The sequence below is a fragment of the Bombina bombina genome, chromosome 2, assembly GCF_027579735.1.
Source record: "Bombina bombina isolate aBomBom1 chromosome 2, aBomBom1.pri, whole genome shotgun sequence".
NCBI lineage: Eukaryota > Metazoa > Chordata > Amphibia > Anura > Bombinatoridae > Bombina > Bombina bombina.
In genome coordinates, this window is record NC_069500.1 from 667,641,678 (window position 1) to 667,667,381 (window position 25,704).

The window sequence follows — 25,704 nt, forward strand, 5'->3', positions numbered from 1 at the left end:
GCAGAAGCAGAACATCTCCTGCAATTAGTGGGGCACAGTGATCCGGGGGCTCTACACATCAGTTATATTGGCCCGGTTCCCTTTGTCACTAGTCTATGCCTGGATAAGCCATTAGCTCCTACGCATTGCAGAGGTCTGAAGTCCCACAATACTCCTCACGTTTTTGGTCTTCATCGAAGCAGAACTTACCAAGGTTCTCTTGACTGTACCTGCGACTTGGCCTTGCTCGTTTTGTTGCCGGCTGGAACTGGGTCATTGGTCATGCTGCTACAGAGGGCTTTAGGTCTCCAGGTCACCGGGCAGTTCAGGATCCGGATCCTTCAGGGTATTGGCTAGACCAGTGATTTTTGACTATGAAGGATATGAGAACGATCTCGAGCTTGACCGACACACTTTTACCCTAACTTCTTTTGCTCATACCACTCTCCCACGGATAAGCGTGGGTCATATGTGCTAACAGTACATACCTGCTGTCATTATTAGAGCCTAACTCTTTTTTATAACTGCTTGAGGGTAACACATAGACACTGCCATATACCTAGCTTGCTTGAGACTTTGAAAGTTATTTCTCTGCATTACCTAAGCCTTTGCGATCCAACCGTCTTTATTTTCTTATGTTGTCCTCATGTCTCCCTTGCTCCCTAAGCTGGTTTCAAATCCCACTAATGATGGCACCAAGCCTGATGTTTGGAGGACCTGGAGCTGTTAATCGCTAATGCACTTTTTACCTGTTTTGCATTGGTAATAGGGGGGTTGATTGCATGCGGCTGTATATGTCCTGTAGTTACTCAAATAATTTTTAATTTATTGTCACACATTATGTTTAGACCTAAGGTAAGCCATAATGTCTCTCCACATTTATCTGTGCATAGTATTAAGCACCTCCTTGGTAATACTTTATGTTTGACTACTTCTGCCTGCCACTTTTGTATTATGAGCCCCTGTATGAATATTCACTGCCTTATCATGGTTAGGTTCTCTACATATAAACTTGCAAGCCCAAGCTAGTATTGGAAGTGGCTGGTTATCTGTTTACATAATAATTAAATTGCTTATGGACATATATCTTCTTGCTGAAGTAAATTGTTTTAGCCAGCTTTATATTGCAATAAGGTTCCTACACACACTTTGCTCTCTAATCCTGCTAATTGTTTTGGGCTCCTAGTTATTACTATGGTATTTCTTATCTCCCTTGTAGCCTCCTCTGACTAGTTCCTTTTATATAGATCTATTTATTTTATAGCACATAGACATCAGAACCAAGTATGGTGGTATGCATTTTCTTGTACCAATCCTCATAGAATTTGCTTGATAAGAGAGGCATACTCCACATACCTGTAAGAAGTTGGGCCCTAGAGTGTAACTATATTGTGTGATCTTCCGTGGTGGCAGTATACAGGTCTATATAGGTTCAAAGACCTGCTGTAATAGATAACCCCTTGAGTTCATCATGCCGAACATTCACAGTAATATTCTGCTGGGTCTGCGGCCGGGACCCCGCAGTTACTTTATACATCATAGATGGCTTGATGTTGGACACCATTAATAGTGAAATGTTTTAATTACTGCATATTATACAGAGCATGACTCACAACACCTAATTGATGCTGGAACTCCCCTATCATATTTAGGGCTTCTTTCTTTATTGTTAGTGCTCAGTACAAATGGAAAACATGTATCTATAGAGTTTAATTGTCTAGTATTTCTATGGGGTTTTGTTATATTTTTGTGTATGATCTTGACGCTCTGAATGCTTATGGGATATGTCCATGTTACAGCCATTTATCGCCAAGTTGTGATGGTTATTTCTATTTCGGCTACCATAGTTAGAGAAAGGCTAATATTAAATCTACATTACCCAATACCCTACCCTGATAAAATGGTGGACCATCCAGGTTATCCCCTATAAGATAACTATAAGACTCTACTATTTTATATTTTAATATTTTAGTTACCTCTCCTATATTTGTCTATGGTTATTGATGCAATATAGTTCAATGAGGTCTTACTAGGACCTTCCTTACTTAACTAACTGCTCTCCCCTATATGATTGTTCTAATGCTATATTTAGTTACTGCTAAACAGAGTTATCTAGCATTGTAAAGTTTACTGTTGATATTGCATGCTTTATGGTGGTGTTTTGTTTAAAGTCCTAACGTGAAAAGATATATACTATTCATATATATGTTGCTTGCAATTAGCTATGGCCCCTAGATATTGCCTAATTTGTGGTTCCTCTCTTACTATATAGAGGCATAGATTTTAGTCATGGTCAGTGTAATATGGACTCAAATTCCTTCTTGTAGGCTTTCATACGCGCATGCTCCAAGGAAAGATCAAAAATATAACTCCTCATTTCGTCCCTAGGTCATGCAGGGAAATTCCCCTCTAGTGGTATTATTTTACAGTTATACCCACTCATCAATCACCTTCATCTGACCCCTCTCCTCCCTTTCCCGCCGGCATATATTACCTGCGGGTCATATCCCTACTCCTTTTACCCACATCGCCTATAGCTGGCATCTCCCCAGGAGAGGGGCTCATGTAGCAGTCCTTTGCTCTTTATATATATATATATATATATATATATATATATATATATATATATATATATATATATATATATATATATATATATATATATGTACCCAATCGATAAGCTAACTGGCTCCGTCCTCCACTCCCCCCTACTCCATTTTAAGCGGCTATCGCCCGCTGCATTTCCCCTCCCCATAAAACTATAGAGCTAACTCCTCCCTGGCCTTAATCTTATCTGAACAGATACCCAAATTTACTTTTTATATGGCGCAGAGAGGACCATTTCTGTTTATACTGCATTTATGATATTCTATTATAAAACTGAAGTCTCCCTATAGATAGCCCAAATTATACAATAATGTTTGAGATATTTGGATACATAATGCTTTTTCTACATGTTTTTTTTTTTTTTTCTGCCATACCTTTCTAATTATACTGTGTATACGCTTATCTGTAAATATTTTGGGGCATACCCTATATGTTGTATTTGTTTATGACTTCAATAATAATCTTTTAAAATAAAAAAAAAATATAGCGTACCTTGCATTCCTATTGGCTGATTTGAATCTTCAAATTCAAATCAGCCAATAGGATGAGAGCTACTAAAATCCTATTGGCTGATTTAAACAGCCAATAGGATTTCAGTAGGTCTCATCCTATTTGGCTGATTTGAATACTTTTATTATTATTTGCCATGGGGGGGGTTGCTGATATAAGGGTTTTTAAGTGTCGGGTTTATTTTTGGGAGGCATGTTAGACTTTTACGGGAGATTTTACATATTTTTTTATTTTCTTAGGCGCCGGCAGTTTCTAAAGTGCCGTAAGTCATTGGCGACTCCAGGAAATGTGTATTTACGCACATTTCTGGACATCACTAGTTTATCTGACTTATGGCACTTTCTGAACTGCCAGCGGGGTTTATTGGATTCCCCGATGTGCGAGGTGAAATTACGGGTGGTGGGGGTTTCAGCAGTTGCGCTGAAGCCTGCGCCGCATATGTAATCTTACCCCTACAGTATGATGATTATGTCACCCAATGCTACCGGTTTTCCTCCTGTACCTGCAGCTCTCTTTAAAGCTGTCCTCTTATTTTAACTCATTACAGAATCCAGCTGGTAAAGTTCTGCATTTTATACTGCGCACCGCCATCTTGTAGCTCATGTAATGTTGCATCCTGTAATAGAAGTAGTGCACTTTCACAGATCTGTGATGTTATAGGGTTTTTCACAACTGTACCTTGCACTTCAGTGTAGCTCACATAATAGAGCAGAAGTGTTACATTTTTGTCGTTTTTTGCACAATTGTCAGTGTAAGGAACTTCACTAACTGATAACTGTAAGGAGTTAAAATAAGAGAGCAACTGTGAAGAGAATTGCAAGCATAGGATTGGGTTCTCATAGGCTTTTATTAAATTAAAACAAACAGATATGAGTAAACAAGGTTTCATTTAAAAAAAAAAAAAAGAAAAGTGTGACTTGTTCAATATGGATTTTAAACATTTAAATTGATAAAGTTTAAAAAGTATTTTAAAATATTCTGGATTGTCATAACTTCTGTCTTTATCTCTAAAGAAGTGTAGTGTCTAATTTATCCCCCCCCTATAAATAAATTACAAGCAAATATTGACAGACAAAATCTTCTACATTTTACATTATTATAGCTCATGGCTTTACATAAAGCTCATGATCTTGTTTCACCTCATGAACAAGAATCAACATGAAGTGTACAAATACAGATAATAAACCTTTCATTGTATTTTTTTCTTTATACGTGTTTTATGATATATCTAGGGTACCAAACCACAGGCACCTATATAGAAAACAGAGATCAGAAGCTAATGACATGATAGAATGTCCTCATCGTTTATTTCTCATGCCTAAAGCAAGTAGATTAACAGACAAAGCCTATAACATGGCAATAAACATTACGCTTGGCACCTCTTTGTTTTTAGTTTGATAAAGTTTTAAATCAACGAACAGGGCTAATACATAAGAAGAAAACATGGGTGTGATTGTTTTATTATACTTTGCTTTATTGTACATCCACCCATAAAACAAATGCTTTTCTAACGCTAGTGTTTGTTATTATAAAAAAGCGCAGCAACAGATGGTGAGAAAGAATAATCCTTAGTAGAAAGTTGTCCTTGATGAATAAACCAAACCCATTTTATTCTTGAGGCTCTCTTCTTAACTGGCAGAGCTCTTATTATGCAAAGCACATATTACATCACTAATGCAAGTTGGTTTGGGGAAGGTGGGTTGTACAACAAGTAGAATTGTAACAGCATATAAAAAACTAAATCTAAATACCAACATTCTATAAGCAAAAAGAATATACAAGATGAACGACTAACAGCTTGGTTCATAATAGATTTTACAGGCTTTTAGTTACAAACATGTCATCTCATGACTACATAGGGCTAGATTTATTAAAGCTGAGGCGGACAGGGGCACGTATACGCGCCCCTGTACGCCTCAGCTCGCCTGTGGCGGGGCAAATTACCCGCAGGTATTCGCCATTTCGCACAAGCGCAATTTTGCGCTCGCGTGCAATCCTTCCCCCTGCCCGCGCACAGCCAATCAAGCGTGGGCAGGAGCTGTAATCTCCTCGGTCTGACTAGACCGAGGAGATTGAATTTCACCACCTTAGAGGTTGCAAAGAGGTTAGGGAAGCGGCGGTCTAGTGACCGCTGCTTGATAAATTACGGCGAGCAAGTTCTTGTGAGAACTTGCAGCCGTAGGGCTTTAATAAATAATAAATCTAGCCCATAGTCTTGAGGAAGCTCTTGGTAATGCAGGTTTAGTAAGATTGTATGCCAGAAGGTAACTTTTTCCTTTTTGCTGGAGTATAGTTTCCTACTTTAACCCTAAGTATGGTGTAATCTGTATCTAGTCCATGGTGAGCATTTAAAAACACATAATGTAAGGTCAACTCTACTATTTAAAGGGACAGTATACCCCAATTTTCATTTAACTGAATGTAATAAATAGACACTATTATAAAGAAAAATATACACATTTACTGATATAAACATCCAGTATAAACCCTTTTAAAAACTTACTTAGAAGCTCCCAGTTTAGCTTAGTTTATGCTTTGTCTTGCTTAGCTTTTTGGTTATTCTCTACCTGCACAAACCATAAATAAGAGACATGAAAATATGATTCAGACAGAGCATGCCATGGCAGATACGTTTCAATGTACTACTGTTATCAAATTTGTACTCTTGAAATAATTTGTTAAAAAACATACCTAGGTAAGCTCAGGAACGGCAATACACTACTGGCAGCTAGCTGCTAATTGGTAGCTGCACATATGTCTCTTGTTATTGGCTCATCAGTTGTGGTTGTGTGTGTGGTACTTGGTGCTAAAGGGACAGTAAACACCAAACATGTTATTGTTTAAAAAGATAGATAATCCTTTTATTTACCATTCCCCAGTTTTGCATAAACAACATTGTTTTAGAAATATACTTGTTACCTTTGTGATTACCTTGTTAAGGCTGCCTGCTTATCTCAGTTCTTTTGACAGACTTACATTTTAGCCAATCAGTGCTGACTCATAAATAACTCCACGGGCATGAGCACAATGGCATCTATATGGCACAGATGAAATTATACCCTCTAGCAGTGAAAAACTGTCAAATGCATTCAGATAAGAGGCGGCCTTCAAGGTCTTAGAAATTAGCATATGAGCCTACATAGGTTTAGCCTTCAACTAAGTAAAAAGAGAACAAAGCAAATTTGATGACAAAAGTAAATTGGAAAGTTGTTAAAATGAAATGCCCTATCTGAATCATTAAAGTTTAATTTGGACTTAACTGTCCCTTTAACTATGTGTTTAACACATTTGAAGCGGTTAAACACTCACTTATATACAAGTAATAATAAAATGCTCTAACACATTTGAACATTTTCTTTTTGTACTCTTATGTATACTTTTTTTATAAATACATACACACAAAAAATATCAGTATAATATACCAGCCAAGAGAATTAGTAGCCCACTCGGGAATGTCCACAAAGCAACTTCAATATAAAAAGAAAAGTGTAGTAATAATAGGGTGCTAAATTGCAAAAATAACATAGGCTATACAGACATTACAGTTTAAAGGGACAGTGTAATCAAAAATAAACTTTCATGATTCAGATAGGGCATGTCATTTTAAACAACTTTTCATTTTAATTTTATCATCAATGTTGCTTTGTTCTCTTAGTATTCTTAGTTAAAAGATAAAAACTAGGTAGGCTCATATGCTAATTTCTTAGCCATTGAAGGCCGCCTCTTATCTGTATGCATTGCATGTGTGTCATATATATATATATATATATATATATAACATTGTGCTCACGCCCGTGGAGTTATCTAGGAGTCAGCACTGATTGGCTAAAATGCAAAGTCAAAAGAACTGAAATAAGGGGACAGTCTGCAGAGGCAAGATAATCACAGAGGTAAAAAATGTATTATTATAACAGTGTTGGTTATGCAAAAACAGGGAATGGTTAATAAAGGGATTATCTATCTTTTTTAACAATAAAAATTCTGGTGTAGACTGTCCCTTTAAACCAAAGTAATAAACTGACATTACAGAGTACAAGAGTGTAAATACCAGAATCCAGTCAGCCCAGAGATATCTTTATCAGCCGCTAGCCACAAACTGGCACTATTCCATCCTCAGACCTCACCCGGCACAGCAAGTATTGCTCAGGCCATTCCCACGATACTAGTGGGGGTCTCCTGAAATACTTCACAAATTCTCTGCTTCAAACAGGAACTCCTTCACTGACTGAGTGTGGCTTGTACCAAAGGCAGCCAGGACTCTCACCTCAGACTTATAGTCATCTCCGGAAAACCGGCACAATTCCATGATTAAGCACTGTGTGTTTGTGTAGCACACAAACAAACAAACAGGGCATTCACACATGTGGGTTTCCAGTGATGACTACAAGTCCGTGGTGAGAGTCCTGGCTCACACACTAATTGCATTAAGTCCCAAAGGGTCATTCAGACTCAAATATTACATGCTCAACTTCTTTAAAGAACAACACTTTTGCATTACTGGCCCTAGTTAACTATGTGTAAATGCACAGGAAAAGCTCCCTTGCAGAAAAACAACTAGTCAACCAATCAGAAGTGTCTATCACATGATTCTCCGTAATTAGAATGTTAGTTCTGTGAATTTTAGTTACAGTGTAACTGATGCCTCTCATCACACACACATAACATCATGTAGTAGAAAGAGAAACTCCCAGTACCTCTGGGGAAGGTGGGATAAAGTTAACCAGACCTTAAAACTCCTAAAACAATCCTAAGTGTGTAGAGGAGGTAGTGCCTAATGCCATGTATAGTAATTTCAGAAAATAACAGAAGGACAGAAGCATTTTTTGGCACACTTTAAAGGGTGATAATGTACAATATGTGTGGAGAATAGTATAATGAAAATGAATTAAAACATAACATTTAATTATCATGGTTAAAAATAAAATTGTGGACCATGCCACTGGATAAAACTACAAATATGCTAAAAAGAAAATAAAGAAAATTGAGCACTGCTGCCTCTCCAAAAAAAAAAAAAAAAAAATTCAGGGTGAGTACTTTTATAGTAAGTAATTGAAAAGCAGGACCTATATAATTATTATATAATTGCAAGTAACTAAAGGGACAGTCAACACCAGAATTTTTGTTTTTTAAAAAGATAGATAATCCCTTTATTACCCATTCCCCAGTTTTGCAAAACCAACACTGTTATATTAATACACTTTTTACTTCTGTGACTAACTTGTATCTAAGCATCTTCTGACCGCCTCTAATCACATGACTTTTATTTATTATCTATTGACTTGCATTTTAGCCAATTAGGGCAGTGTCTGCCACTAGCCACGAGCGTGATCACAATGCTATCTATATGGCCTACATGAGCTTGCTCTCCCCTGCTGTGAAAAGTAAATAAAATAGAGGCTGCCTTCAAGGGCTTAGAAATGATCATATGTGCTTTCCTAGGTTTGCTTTCAACTAGAATACCAAGAGAACAAAGCAAAATTGTTGATAAAAGTAAATTGGAAAGTTGTTTAAAATTACATGCCCTATTTGAAAAATGAAATTTTTTTTTGGACTTTACTGTCCCTCAAGGGTAAAAAGTATCCCTTAGCCGGTAACGTCTGAATATGTCTAAATGTCCCCCGGGTGATTGCCCACTAAACCGATTAAACCAGTGTACAGAGATCCTACAAAATATGCCCATTAAGGCCAACAAAGTTACTGTAGGTAGAGAGGAGCAGTACGAGCGCCTGACGCGCGTTTCGCATCTACTTTGTCAAAGACGCCCGCGTCTCCAAATCGTCTTCCTTTTCAAGGGCCGTTGACCAATCCAGCCGTTTTGTAACTGTGGCGTAATTCGTCAATCTACTAGTCATGGCACATGTACCATGATTGGAGTATGTCAGGGGGTGTGTCTTGGTAGCCAATCAGGTGGGCGATCACAGTTACGACAAAGTGATACGCCCACCTGTCAGATTATTGCTGTAAACACAGTAATGCAAAAGAGAGAGTTGCATACGATCGTGTTATAGACTGCATTGTCGAAATCGGATCTTAGAGTGTGATTATTCCTTTGTTCACATTTCATATTCTAATACTAAAGTGAACCTGTGTCATCAAATAGACGTATGCAAAAAAGGAGGTCATAAATGAAATCACATATATGTTGTCAGGATCAGCATTTTTACTAGCCAAGAATATATATCCAGCATATGTGTACTATAGAAACCCAGTATTTTAAAGGGTAGTGATGAGCTCCTGATGCCTATAAATAGAAGAATGTGGTCAGAGATGGTATTGTGCCAAAATTACACCTTGTTATAGGATTGCACTGAAGGTAATATGTTCGTTCATACCAAGGGGATTCATGCTCTGGAGCCAGAAAATCCACTTTGTTTCTGCTTTTAAAAGAGCATTCTCAAGGCTTCTACCCCTGATCCCTAACAAGATTTTTTGTAAAATCCAACACTTCAAGTCAGGTTTACAGTCATGGTGCTCCAAAAAATGTCTGGTCACTGTAGTTATTTTCCTTTCTTTTTCAAGATCACTTTTAGCATTCTTAATGTTACATATGTGCTCCCCCAGTCTTTTCCTAAATTCTCTTGACAACATCCCTACATACTTTTTCTGACAACTACATTCCAGGCAATATATTATGTTTTTACTTCTACGGTTAAAGAAGTCATTCATGTATCTAAAACCCTCTGGAAAGATGTTAATCTGCTTTATATTTTTCATATAGAGACAAAATTTGCAAGTTCTGCAGGGATATGTACCTTTAAAACCGTCTTTTCTACAGTTCACATGTTTGACAAAATTACTTTTTGTCACTTTATCCCTGATTGTCGGTGCCCTCCTCCAGCTAATAGCTACTTTGTCTACTATACATTTAGCCAGATCGTCATCAGTTTGTAGTATGTGTATATTTTAGATTTCACTGATCTCTTTATGAGCTTCACTGTAGGTACCAATGAAACGTACCCTATTATCTTGTGTGATTCTAGTTTTAGATTTCAAAAGATCTGATCTTGAAGTATGTAAAGCTCTATGATATGCTTTCTATAAAATACTGTTCGGGTATCCTCTGGCTTTTAGTCTCAGCTTCATTTCTTTGGCTTGGTTTTTAAATGTGGTAATATCTGAGCAATTACATCTTATTCTCAGAAATTGTCCAAACGGAATTGCTTTTTTTGTGGATGGATGATGGGCACTCTTAAAGTTGAGTATGGAATTAGTAGAGGTTTCTTGTCTATAAAGATCTGATTTGATCTTACCAAACATATCTCTTGATATCTTTAAATCCAAGAATGTTACACTTTCGTGTTTGATCTCATACGTTAATCTCAGATTCAATTTGTTCAAAATATCAATGAAGATTCTTCCCCTTTCCATAATATAAATATATCGTCTATGTACCTAAGCAATAATAAAATGTGATCTGCATAGTGTTCCATCTCTTCACTTAATACAAATTCACGTTCCCACCACCCTAGGTATATGTTTGCATAGGTGGGGGCACAGGTAGTGCTGCGAATCTGAAGGTAGAACTTGTCAAACACAAATTAATTATGGCTTAGTACAAACTTTAAAAGCTTTAGAATAAATAGATTTTTCGGTATATTGTCTGAAGATTCCTTTTGTAGAAAGTAATCGACCGCATGACAGCCAAGTATGTTCAATAGAAGTATAGAGTAATTCTATGTCACATGTTGCTAATAGTGTTTCATTATCCAGAGTCATCCCTTCAATTTTGCTAAGGACATCCATTGTGTCCCTAGTATAGAATGGTAATGTAAGGACTAAGTCCCAGAGACGTAGATCTATATATCTAGATGCTTGCTCACATAGGCTGTCTATCCCCGATACGATTGGTCTACCAGGTGGTACCGTTTTATTCTTGTGAATTTTGGGCAGTAAATAAAAAGTAGCTGGCTTGGGATTGTCTACAGTCAAGAACTTATGTTTTTTATCATCTTTCAGGCAGTCACGTTTCGCATCAATAAGAGTATTGTATATGCTTAGGTAATCAGAGGCTGGGTTACCCCACAACAATTTTTAACACTTTTAGTCTCCTAGTTGTTGTAACGCTTCAATAATGTACATCTCCACAGGCCAGATAACAATGTTCCCTCCTTTGTCCGAGGATTTCACCACTACATTTTTCCATTTATGAATGTCTTTTAATGCCCACAATTCCTGTTTACTCATATTGTTAGGATGTTGATCTTTGAGTTTAAGTATGTCTCTACATACTACGTTGAGATATATTACTATTTGAGGGTACTGTGATAATTGTGGCATGTATGTAAATTTTTTAAGTGAGTTTTTTTCTGCAAGTCATTACTGTCAGTGGCGGCTGTTTCATTCTCTTCTAAAAGTGTCATTAGATCCATTATTGCCTGTGCATTTAGATTCGTATCGTCATGCTTTGTGTACATTTTCTTAAGTGCTATCTTTCTGGCAAAAAGGTTGATATCTTTAACGATATCAAAATAGTTAATTTTATTTGAAGGTGAGAAGGACAGACCTCTACTGAGTAAATTAAGATGATGTTTTGACAGAACTTTATTTGATAGATTGATTATTTCAAGTTTATTTATGTCTACCACCTCAGTCATTTTGACCAGTCCTCTCTGTTCCTATCGTTGTTCCCACCTTGTTCTGTTTCTTAGGTTGCGGTCTGACTTTCCCTCCCCTTCTTTTTCCTTTGACTTTGGTTTTCCCTCTATCTCGTTTTTTGAAACTATAGCTTGTCTGTCATTAGCATTTGGGACCAAAAGTGTTCTATTAGAGGGACCTTCTGCCCCTTCCTCTCCTGCTGATGATTCATATCCTGAAGTAGAGACATCATCCTTATTGGAACTAGAGGGTAGAGGTAGGTAATTCCTCCTACGCCTGGGATTCCTCTCATCCCAGGTGAATACTCTGCCTTGTTCAAAGTCTTTGATGTCTCTACACAGTTTGTCACATTTTGTTTTTATAATGTCTCTTTTCCATCTAACTCGTCTCGCAAGTTTTTATATGCAGTCTTAAAATTATCTAAAGTCTGAAATGTTTTGAGTTTTAGGTTAATTTCAGATATTTATTTGTTCAATTCTTCCACTATTTCAGTTTCATAGTCTGACAATATGGCTACCATAACTTCAGAACAGGATATGAAGGCTTGTTCCCATCTCTCCCTATAGCTCTCAATATGGAAGCTAAATGTTGGGAAAAGTCTAACTCTGAGGCCTCTTGGAATAATATGTTTGGCCAGATGTCTATCGTACGTATTTTATTCCATACTGACCTAGTATGTTTTCTCATGAGTTCTCCTAGGAGTTTTAAACCAGATTCCCAATCATCAAAATGAGTTTTGTTAAACCCCTCTGATGAAAAGTTAGCAAAGGTTTTATCAATATTTGCTTTTCCTTCTATGCTCCTAAGATAACGGGTGTCACAATAATGCTGATCCTGACAACATATGTGATTTCATTTATGATCTCTTTTGCATACATCTATTTGATGACACAGGTTCACTTTAGTATTAGAATATGAAATGTGAACAAAGGAATAATCACACTCTAAGAACCGATTTATACAATGCAGTCTATAACACGATCGTATGCAACTCTCTCTATTGCGTTACTGTGTTTACAGCAAGAGTCTGACAGGTGGGCATATCACTTTGTCGTAACTGTGATCTCCCACCTGATTAGCTACCAAGACACACACCCTGACATACTCCAATCATGGCACATGTGCCATGACTGGTAGATTGACGAATTACGTCACAGTTACGAAACGGCCGGATTGGTCAACGGCCCTTGAAAAGGAAGACGATTTGGAGACACGGGCGCCTTTGACAAAGCAGATGCCAAACGCATGTCAGACGTTCGCACTGCTCCTCTCTACATAGAGTAACTTTGTTGGCCTTAATTGGCATATTTTGTAGGATCTCTGTACACTGGTTTAATCGGTTTGGTGGGCAATCCCCCTGGGGACATTTAGACATATTCAGACGTTACCGGCTAAGGGATACTTTTTACCCTTAGTTACCTGCAATTATTGATATTACGGAATTAACCCACTAGTGCAGGGCTTGACAAACCCAGGAGCCAGGGACCACTGGCTCCTAGAATTTTACCCCTGGCTCCTAACTTTTTTGGTTATTCTCCATATATGAAAAAAGAAATACCACGGTCTGGCCCCTAAATATTCTTACTGGCTCCTAAATTTAACAGATGTATCGACCTCTGCACTAGTGCAATATAGGTCCTGCATTTAATTACTTACTATAATAGTACTCCTATCAGGGTCATTTTGATTTTTTATTTTGAGAGGCAGCAGTGCTCAATTTTCTTTATTTTTAGCACATTTGTAGTTTTATCCAGTGGCATGGTCCACAATTTTATTTTTAACCAAGATAATTAAATGTTATGTTTTAATTCATTTTCATTATACCGTTCTCCACACATATTGTACATTATCACCCTTTAAAGTGTGCCAAAAAATGCTTCTGTCCACCAATGATGATTTTAAGCTTGCAAATTAAAGAGACAGTAAACACCTTGTCTTGCTATAGAATAACAAATCAGCCAAGTTAACGTTTTTAAAACAAATTTACATCCGTTTTACTGCAATTAGTTTTCATTAGCCAAACTCCACCACTATTTTCCTTATTTGGATGAGCCAGGCTTTGCTTTAGTCCACAGACAACAAGACTAGCCACTGTCATGAAGTTAGTATAAAGTGAATTGTTTTGCTGTTATCTGATAAATCCAAATAAGGACAGATACGTAGTAGAGTTAGCCTTGAAAAGTCAGCAGGGTGCATTTGAATTGTGAGAATTATAAACTGCTCAATTTTCAGTGCTATGTTACATGGGGCAAAATAAATTAAAATATATTGCAAAGTTGTTTTATTATGCACAACTAAACATTTTATATCAAAATCTCAAGGTGTTTACTTCCCCTTTAAGTATTTTATACTGCTATGTCCTTTCTAACATCATGCATAAGAGTGTTCTCCCACCACCCAGCTGATTTTACTGATCACCAGCTAAAAGCTGTAAGCCAGTATTAAGCTAAGATTAACCATTATTAAAATGTTTCAATGTTTGTTGCATTATGCAGTTAATGTTTGCTTTAGCTTGAGTAAAATATTAGAATATTGCAAAGTATTACACTGCCCCCACCCGGCTACTTCTCAAAGTGATTGTAAAGTTTAATGAATAAGTGCCCAGTATCTAAATATAATCTTAAATGGACACTGAACCCAAATTTTTTCTTTTGTGATTCAGATAGAGCATGAAAATTTTAAGCAACTTTCTAATTTACTCCTATTATCAAATTTTCTTCATTCTCTTGGTATCTTTATTTGAAATGCAAGAATGTAAGTTTAGATGCCGGTCCATTTTTGGTGAACAACCTGGGTTGTCCTTGCTGAATGGTGGAAAAATTCATCCACCAATAAAAAAGTGCTATCCAGAGTTCTGAACAAAAAAAACGTAGATGCCTTATTTTTCAAATAAAGATAGCAAGAGAACGAAGAAAAATTGATAATAGGAGTAAATTAGAAAGTTGCTTAAAATGGCATGTTCTATCTGAATCACAAAATAAAAAAATTGGGTTCAGTGTCCCTTTAAATACAGGGGCACTTTCATTCAACAAACTTTACAAACACGCTTATTTTTTAAAATACCTTTGCATTATGGTAAACATAACGCCAATCATCTGCCTGCAGCTCCTGCTTTCCTTAGTAGAACGATTAAGAATCCGGCTTCCTCCAATTGTTGTGTGCCCCCTTTGGCGTCCAGCTCATGAGGCCCACAACGGAGGAATTCATCATCAATATGCTAATAAAAGAAGGAGCTGCGTGCAGAGGATAGGTGTTATGTTTACCATAACGCTAAAGTAAGTATTTTAAAAAATAAGCGTATTTGTAAAGCTTAATGAATTAAAGTGCCCCTGTTTTTAAGATTATTTTTAGAGACCGGGCACTTATTCATTAAACTTTATCACTTTAATGTGAGACAGCTGGCAAAACGTTCTGTTAAGAAGACTGTCCATACCACTTTAATACCACTTACATAGCATGTAATGCAGTGGCTTACATTTTTTTTATGAAAGAAATGGTTTTCATAACAATTAACACAAGGCACCAAGGGATTAAAAAAGAAGATATATGTTGTAACGGAGTTGAAAACACAGAATCTACCAAGGTAAACGATATGACAAACTTGATACGATACAGGCATGAAGCCAACAACAATCCTTCACCAGCCAAAAAAAAAGTCACCAGGAAACTGTGACACATGATATAAGGGTGTATTTGAGGAATCATGTATTTTGTATGCACATCTTCTGGTGAAAATCTGAACAAATTAATTAAAAAGTAAGGCATTCATAAGAAGTAATAAAATGGTACCTCGGGTCATTCAGCTTAGCGCATAAAATTCAATTTTGAATCTGCACCATCCCTCAGGGATAAAAGTATAGGATATTATCCCCTGGCAGTGTACTGTCAGTACCATAATGAAACAGCTCAGCACTCCGTAAACATTGCCCTAAGCCACTGTGCTAAAAAAGGCCCCGAAACAAGTGAAAATTGACATAATCCAAAGTATAAATGAAACATGACATCTAATTCAACTTGCAACCCAAATACAGGCCTATTTATTAAACAAAAGAAAGTAATTCCAAACCTTTCTTTCATTGCTCATACAGACCCAGAAAGTTGCTGGGTCAAGTAATACCTGCAAACATTTCAACATCCCTTTAATCCTGATAATAATTAAAAAAAAACTTGATTATTTGATGGATTCTTTTGTAGACATCCTCTCTGAAAGGCTCACTTCCAAACATCTCACCAACATTCACTTGTCCAGCCTCTACCATAGGCTACTATAGGCTAGACACTAGACCTATTCTTCCCAACATAACCAAATATTATCCAGTACACCAGATACCAATTGGTAAATAAATAAATAAATTAAAAAAGAGAGAAGCGCTCAACCTGGGAACGAACAATAGCTTAATAGCTTGTTCTATGGCTAGTTACCACCCAAGAAGCAGCTTCTTTTTGCTCAACATGTGCCGTTCATAGAGAAGAACTTTCCTGTAGCATAGCAGTCTGATCCCGACTTAACAGTGCAGTCCAGCCCCGAAATACCAGGCAATCCCTCTCTGAACAAGAGAAACAGCAAAACCCCAGATGTACATTTCGGCCTATTGTGGGCCTCGTCAGGGAGTCTCCCTAAGTGTGATGCGGGAATCCAGGCGTGGAACCATAGCTCAGTGTGCCTAGAGGGAGGCTGCACCTCACTGACAAGGCCCACAATAGGCCGAAACGTACGTCTGTGGTTTTGCTGTTTCTCTCGTTCAGAGAGGGATTGCCTGGTATTTCGGGGCTGGACTGTACTGTTAAGTCAGGATCAGACTGATATGCTTCAGGAAAGTTCTTCTCTGTGAAAGGCACATGTTGAGCAAAAAGAGGCTGCTTTTTTTTTTTTAACATTACATTTCTATTTAGATATAATGCAACTTGTATGTATCTTTTTAGAACCTGAGTGTTTGCTTTTATTTAAACATGCAAAAAGGTATGAATAAAAAAATTATAAAGAGAATAGATATGGTTGTATGAAATATAATTCAACATGAAAGAAAAGTAATTCAAATTAAAATAATCTCTATTGTGTTTGCTAAAATGGGAACTGAGAACACATGGAAACACATAAAAAAACTACTTGGGGAAAAAAAAATATGTAATGCCAAAGAGGCTAAAATGGCTTTCATGAAAATATTCTCAATGTGCTTTCTAATGGATTGTAATACCTCAGACAAAATTATCTACATGAAAAGTATTAAGATATTTTACCCAGGAAAAACTAGTTTGTCAAATGCAGGTTTTCTAATGGACATGCACAGCCTTAAATTGGAAAAACAGTAAAAAGCCACTTCTCACCTCTTCCACTGGTCTCGAATAGACATGGTGGATAAATATACAGATACAGTACATGTATAGCTAGATGATAGATACACAAATAGGGATAAACATAGATTCATAGACAGAGTGCTAAAACCTTCACTTATGTTTACTGACATTATATTAGAAGCCTCTAGCACTCAAGAGCAACTGACACTGACAGACCTTAAAGGACCAGTCTACACCTTAATCTAAGGTAAGACTTTAAGGTGACTAAGCTGCAAATAGCTTCCTGCACCCCTTTCTATATCAGGCAGCAGGAATGGTAAAAAAAATATTGTTTCTGGCCAGTTTGAAATGGCTGCCAAGCTCCACCCACCAATGACATCACGCTCTGGGCTGCATCTGGGCACTCTGCTGAATAGCATTGACAGTCTGTTATTATTATTATTATTATACTTTATTTATGAAGGGCCAACATATTCCGCAGCGCTGTCCATGGGTACAATTATTTTAAATAAAACAATGATATAAAACTTGTAAGAGACAGAACAAAATTTACAAACACATACAGGAGGAATTGAGGGCTCTATTCCCGTGGGAACTTACAATCTAGTCTGTTGAATACAACTAGTGAGCCTTTTGTGATTGGAAGCAATATGCAGCCCAGATTGTGATGTCATCAGAGGGTGGAGCGTGGCAGCCATTTCAAACTGGCCAGAAACAATATTTATTTCAAAATAACTGTTTTACTGTTCCTGGTGCATGATATAGAAAGGGGTGCAGGAGGATATTTGAAGCTTAATCTAAGGTAAGACTTTAAGATGACTAATATGTAGACTGTCCCTTTAAGTACATTTCCTATATGTCTGCATCAGTAAGTAGGCATGTGAAGCAGCGCAGTACATAAATCTATTAATAGGCAGGCAGATGAACTGAAGGGAAATGAAGAACTTGTCAAAAGCACGCATAGACAAGATACTGTAAGCCTTCCTTATCCCATACCTGCCACTTTACCAGGTCTACTAAGATGTCTCACACATATAAAGATGGTATTTTTGATGAAGTTTTCACCACCTACAAAATGTTACTCTTATTTATTTCAAAAGATTTTATTTTAATAAGCTCAGCTGCTTCTCTGTCCTGTATTCATGTCCACAAATACAAATTCTTTTTATATGGCAATATGTTATATTCACCTGAGCCTATTATACAGATGTCTTAATTCAGTGGCTTCCGTCCTCTTTCTTGCATTGTATATGTAAATATGACAGTGTATGAAGTGCGTGTACATGTGTGTATAAATGTGTCTGCAAGTGTGTGTATAAATGTGTGTGCAAGTGTGTGTATAAATATTTGTGCATTCGTATGTATGAATGCATGTGTGTGTGTGTGTTTGTTTAAATGTGTATATGAGTGTGTATGTATGTATTTGTAAATATGTGTATGAATGTCTATGTATGTGTATAAAATGTTATGCGTGTGTAAATATGTTTGTGTGTGTGTGTGTGTGTGTGTGTGAAAATGTCTGTGTGTGTACATATGTGTATGAGTGGGTATGTATGTGTATAAGTATGTATGCGCGTGTGTACATGTGTGTATATGTATGTGTATAAATTTGTGTATGTATGCTTGTGTAAATGTGTGTATGAGTGGGTATGTGTAAATATGTGTATGAATATGTGTGTATGTATCTATATAAAATATTATGTGTGTGTAAATATGTTTGTATGACTATGTGTGTGTGTGTGTGAATATGTATGTATGTGTGTGAAAATGTGTATGTATGTGTGATTAAATGTGTGTATGAGTGGGTATGTATGTGTATACATTTGTATGTGTATAAATGTGTGTATGTATGCTTGTGTAAATGTATGTATGAGTTGATATATATATATATATATATATATATGTGTGTGTGTGTGTGTGTGTGTGTGTGTATATATAAATGTGTGTATGTACAGTATATGTAAATATGTGTGTATGAGTGGGTATGTATGTGTATACATGTGTGTATGTATGTGTGTGTAAATATGTGTGTATGAGTGGGTGTGTATGTGTATAAATGTGTGTAAATGTGTGTATGAGTGGGTATGTGTATAAATGTGTATGTGTATAAAGGTTTGTATGTATGCGTGTGTAAATGTGTGTATGAGTGAGTATGTATGTGTAAAAATGTATGTATGTGTGGGTATGTATGTGTATGTAAAGGTGTGTTTATGAGTGGGTATGTATATAAATGTGTATGTGTGTGTGTGTAACTATGTATCTGTATTTGAGTGTGTATGTATGTGTATAAATGTGTATAAATGTTTGTATGCTTGTGTAAATGTGTGTATGAGTGGGTATGTATGTGTATAAATGTGTATGTATGTGTATGTAAATGTGTGCGTATGAGTGGGTATGTACTGTATGTATGTGTGTGTATAAATATGTATATGTGTGTATAAATATGCGTGTGTAATTATATGTGTATGAGTGGGTATGTATATGTATAAAATGTGTATGTGTGTATGAATAGGTATGTATGTATGTGTATAAATGCATGTGTGTATGAGTGTGTAAATATGTATCTGTGTGTATAAATATGCATGTGTAATTATGTGTGCATGTGTGCATGTGTATAAATGGGTATGTGTGTGTGTCCTCTAATAAGATATGTTGTATAGTACTCAAGTGAGGGGGGGGGGACAGTGGAGCTCTGTTAACAGGTAGAAAAAAAGTGTCCCTCTTTGGCTATTTCAAATGCTGGGAGGTATGTAAATACCTGATCTGGTGAAGAGGAAGTATCCTGAGAAGCCAATAAGCATTGGCGTTGTGCCTCGGAAAATAAACACTCAAAAATACAATAGCTCATGTACGCAACAAGTTGATAAATAGACAAACATAACACATTGTATTAATATTTTTAAAACTAACATTAGAACAAACACAAAAGAATAAGGACATAATTCTATTCTCATGTTATTTTAAACTACAGGTATATGTTTTATATTTGTTAGGTTTTAATTGTCCCACCTCGTATATTTATCTTCTTTATGTGTCCATGAGCTATTATATTTTTCAGTGATTATATTTGGCATTTTATGACAGCGCCCTGTTCACTGCACCAATACATATCAGACAATATGTACTAGGTTTTCTACGTACAGTGAGGCCGAATTATCAAATGTCTGTCGGACCTTATCCGACAGTGCGGATCAGGTCCAACAGACATCGCTGAATGTGGAGAGCAATACGCTCTCTGTATTCAGCATTGCACCAGCAGCTCACAAGAGCTGCTGGTGCAACGCCGCCCCCTGCATACTCGCGGCCAATGGGCCGCCAGCAGGGAGGTGTCAATCAACCCGATCGGGTTGAATTGTTGCGATTCCTGTCCGCCTGCTCACAGCAGGCGGACAGGGTTATGTAGCAGCAGCCTTTAGACCGCTGCTTCATAACTGCTGTTTCTGGCGAGTCTGAAGACTCACCAGAAACACGGGCCCTCAAGCTCCATACGGAGCTTGATAAATGGGCCTCAGTGTCTGCCCAGAACATACATTGTCATTTCTCAGGCCTTGTGCATAGAGAGTTGTTTAAAGTCAGTGCACAGTCCCATAATCTCATGTTGTATAACTTTATTGTAGAACTTTGGTTTACCAGGTCTTCTTTTTGCTCTGCAATTGGGATCCTATTTAACTATATGTACTTCTTTATCTATCCATAAGTTTATGTATCATATCTATGTTTATACAAACACAATATACAGTGATTTTATTTGTGTGTGAATATAATAGTCCCAAAAGAGCTTTTGACAAAGCAGTGGTGCACTGTGCGCCTGACAGTAACAATTGTTCATCATCTGTAGCAAATAATTTGCATTAAAGGGACACTGAACCTAAATATTTTCTTTCGTGATTCAGATAGAGCATGAAATTTTAAGCAACTTTCTTATTTACTCCTATTATCAAATTGTCTTCATTCTCTTGGTATCTTTATTTGAAATGCAAGAATGTAAGTTTAGATGCCGGCCCATTTTTGGTGAACAAACTGGGTTGTTCTTGCCGATTGGTGGATAAATTCACCTACCAATAAAAAAGTGCTGTCCAGAGTCCTGAACCGAAAATAAAGCTTAGATGCCTTCTTTTTCAAATAAAGATAGCAAGAGAACAAAGAAAAATGAATAATAGGAGTGAATTAGAAAGTTGCTTAAAATTGCATGCTCTATCTGAATCATGAAAGAAAAAATTTGGGTTCAGTATCCCTTTAAACTCAAAGTTGTATTCCCGTAAATGCCTTCATGAACCTAAAACAACATTGTAACATACATTAATATTTTATTTTGGCTCTGGAAATTATACTTCACCCATGATCTGTAGAGAGGAGAGGCTAGAAGTCAAATTATTTACCATCTAAACCATCTACATAATACACAGTGATTGTTTAGAACAATGCACAGACTCGTTTACATTACAACTATCTCTAATTGGTCACAAGGAAAATAAAATTACTGTCCATGTTGTTGTTTTTTAGTGCTCTAGTTCTGATATGAAGTTTCTGCACATCGTGCCAATTGATGGTTTAAAACTTTAAATACTCTACAAAACAATTGTATTGAACATATATATTTTATCTTTAATTTATCAGTGATGTTTATACACTATCTACACTGGAAACTACAAACTTACGGCTAGATTTAGAGTTTTGTCGGTAACGACCCGAAAAACTAACGCCCGCGTTTTACTGGCCGCACCATAAAAATAACTCTGGTATCGAGAGTCCACATAAAGGCTGCGTTAGGCTCCAAAAAAGGAGCGTAGAGCATTTTTAACGCAGCTTCAACTCTCGATACCAGAGTTGCTTACGGACGCGGCCAGCCTCAAAAACGTGCTCGTGCACGATTCTCCCATAGGAAACAATGGGGCTGTTTGAGCTGAAAAAAAACCTAACACCTGCAAAAAAGCCGCGTTCAGCTCCTAACGCAGCCCCATTGTTTGCTATGGGGAAACACTTCCTACGTCTGCACCTAACACCCTAACATGTACCCCGAGTCTAAACACCCCTAACCTTACACTTATTAACCCCTATTCTGCCGCCCCCGCTATCGCTGACCCCTGCATATTATTTTTAACCCCTAATCTGCCGCTCCGTAAACCGCCGCTACTTACATTATCCTTATGTACCCCTAATCTGCTGCCCCTAACACCGCCGACCCCTATATTATATTTATTAACCCCTAACCTGCCCCCCACAACGTCGCCTCCACCTGCCTACACTTATTAACCCATAATCTGCCGAGCGGACCTGAGCGCTACTATAATAAAGTTATTAACCCCTAATCCGCCTCACTAACCCTATCATAAATAGTATTAACCCCTAATCTGCCCTCCCTAACTTCAAACATTAACCCCTAATCTGCCGACCGAATCTCGCCGCTATTCTAATAAATGTATTAACCCCTAAAGCTAAGTCTAACCCTAATACTAACACCCCCCTAAGTTAAATATAATTGAAATCTAACTAAATTAATTAACTCTTATTAAATAAATTATTCCTATTTAAAGATAAATACTTACCTGTAAAATAAATCCTAATATAGCTACAATATAAATTATAATTATATTATAGCTATTTTAGGATTTATATTTATTTTACAGGTAACTTCGTATTTATTTTAACCAGGTACAATAGCTATTAAATAGTTAAGAACTTTTTAATAGCTAAAATAGTTAAAATAATTACAAATTTACCTGTAAAAGAAATCCTAACCTAAGTTACAAATAAACCTAACACTAGACTATCAATAAATTAATTAAATAAACTACCTACAATTACCTACAATTAACCTAACACTACACTATCAATAAATTAATTAAATACAATTGCTACAAATAAATACAATTAAATAAACTAGCTAAAGTACAAAAAATAAAAAAGAACTAAGTTACAAAAAATAAAAAAATATTTACAAACATAAGAAAAATATATTACAACAATTTTAAACTAATTACACCTACTCTAAGCCCCCTAATAAAATAACAAAGCCCCCCAAAATAAAAAAATGCCCTACCCTATTCTAAATTACTACAGTTCAAAGCTCTTTTACCTTACCAGCCCTGAACAGGGCCCTTTGCGGGGCATGCCCCAAGAAGTTCAGCTCTTTTGCCTGTAAAAAAAAACATACAACACCCAAGCCCCCCCAACATTACAACCCACCACCCACATACCCCTAATCTAACCCAAACCCCCCTTAAATAAACCTAACACTAAGCCCCTGAAGATCTTCCTACCTTATCTTCACCATACCAGGTTCACCGATCGGTCCAGAAGAGCTCCTCCGATGTCCTGATCCAAGCCCAAGCGGGGGGCTGAAGAGGTCCATGATCCGGCTGAAGTCTTCATCCAAGCGGGGCAGAAGAGTTCTTCCATCCGATTGAAGTCTTCATCCAAGCGGCATCCATCCGGAGCGAAGCGGCAGCATCCTGAAGACCTCCACCGCGGAACATCCATCCTGGCCGACGACTGAACGACGAATCACGGTTCCTTTAAATGACGTCATCCAAGATGGCGTCCCTCGAATTCCGATTGGCTGATAGGATTCTATCAGCCAATCGGAATTAAGGTAGGAATATTCTGATTGGCTGATGGAATCAGCCAATCAGAATCAAGTTCAATCCGATTGGCTGATCCAATCAGCCAATCAGATTGAGCTTGCATTCTATTGGCTGTTCCGATCAGCCAATAGAATGCGAGCTCAATCTGATTGGCTGATTGGATCAGCCAATCGGATTGAACTTGATTCTGATTGGCTGATTCCATCAGCCAATCAGAATATTCCTACCTTAATTCCGATTGGCTGATAGGATTCCATCAGCCAATCGGAATTCGAGGGACGCCATCTTGGATGACGTCCCTTAAAGGAACCGTCATTCTGCAGTTGGACGTCGCCGGAAGAAGATGGGTCCGCGGTGGAGGTCTTCAGGATGGAGCCGGTCGTCATCGGATGAAGATAGAAGATGCCGCTTGGATCAAGATGGTTGCCGGTCCGGATCGCCTCTTCTTCCCGGATAGGATGAAGACTTTGGAGCCTCTTCTGGACCTCTTCAGGCACCGGATGATGGATCGCCAACCCCCGCTTGGGTTGGATGAAGATTTTGGAGCCAGGACGGATCGGTGATACCTGGTGAGGTGAAGACAAGGTAGGATGATCTTCAGGGGCTTAGTGTTAGGTTTATTTAAGGGGGGTTTGGGTTAGATTAGGGGTATGTGGGTGGTGGGTTGTAATGTTGGGGGGGGGTATTGTATGTTTTTTTTTTACAGGCAAAAGAGCTGAACTTCTTGGGGCATGCCCCGCAAAGGGCCCTGTTCAGGGCTGGTAAGGTAAAAGAGCTTTGAACTTTAGTAATTTAGAATAGGGTAGGGCATTTTTTATTTTGGGGGGCTTTGTTGTTTTATTAGGGGGCTTAGAGTAGGTGTAATTAGTTTACAATTGTTGTAATATTTTTCTTATGTTTGTAGATATTTTTTTATTTTTTGTAACTTAGTTCTTTTTTATTTTTTGTACTTTAGCAAGTTTATTTAATTGTATTTATTTGTAGGAATTGTATTTAATTAATTTATTGATAGTGTAGTGTTAGTTTTAATTGTAACTTAGTTTAGGATTTATTTTACAGGTAAATTTGTAATTATTTTAACTATTTTAGCTATTAAATAGTTCTTAACTATTTAATAGCTATTGTACCTGGTTAAAATAAATACAAAGTTACCTGTAAAATAAATATAAATCCTAAAATAGCTATAATATAATTATAATTTATATTGTAGCTATATTAGGATTTATTTTACAGGTAAGTATTTAGCTTTAAATAGGAATAATTTATTTAATAAGAGTTAATTTATTTCGTTAGATTTAAATTATATTTAACTTAGGGGGGTGTTAGTGTTAGGGTTAGACTTAGCTTTAGGGGTTAATACATTTATTAGAATAGCGGTGAGCTCCGGTCGGCAGATTAGGGGTTAATAATTGAAGTTAGGTGTCGGCGATGTTAGGGAGGGCAGATTAGGGGTTAATACTATTTATTATAGGGTTAGTGAGGCGGATTAGGGGTTAATAACTTTATTATAGTAGCGCTCAGGTCCGCTCGGCAGATTAGGGGTTAATAAGTGTAGGCAGGTGGAGGCGACGTTGTGGGGGGCAGATTAGGGGTTAATAAATATAATACAGGGGTCGGCGGTGTTAGGGGCAGCAGATTAGGGGTACATAAGGATAACGTAGGTGGCGGTCGGCAGATTAGGGGTTAAAAAAATTTAATCGAGTGGCGGCGATGTGGGGGGACCTCGGTTTAGGGGTACATAGGTAGTTTATGGGTGTTAGTGTACTTTAGAGTACAGTAGTTAAGAGCTTTATGAACCGGCGTTAGCCCAGAAAGCTCTTAACTACTGACTTTTTTCTGCGGCTGGAGTTTTGTCGTTAGATGTCTAACGCTCACTTCAGACACGACTCTAAATACCGGAGTTAGGAAGATCCCATTGAAAAGATAGGATACGCAATTGACGTAAGGGGATCTGCGGTATGGAAAAGTTGCGGCTGAAAAGTGAGCGTTAGACCCTATTTTGAGTGACTCTAAATACCGGCGGTAGCCTAAAACCAGCGTTAGGAGCCTCTAACGCTGGTTTTCACGGCTACCGCCAAACTCCAAATCTAGGTCTTAGTCTCTGTAGAAGATGTATGTAAACAGAAGACAATGG

At 37.3% G+C, this 25,704-nt stretch overlaps 1 protein-coding gene across 2 annotated transcripts in view; it reads right to left on the reverse strand.

Annotated features, from left to right (window-relative positions):
* Window positions 1-25,704, reverse strand: part of FSD1L (fibronectin type III and SPRY domain containing 1 like) — a 194,469-nt gene that overhangs the window by 147,976 nt on the left and 20,789 nt on the right. The window lies entirely within an intron of this gene.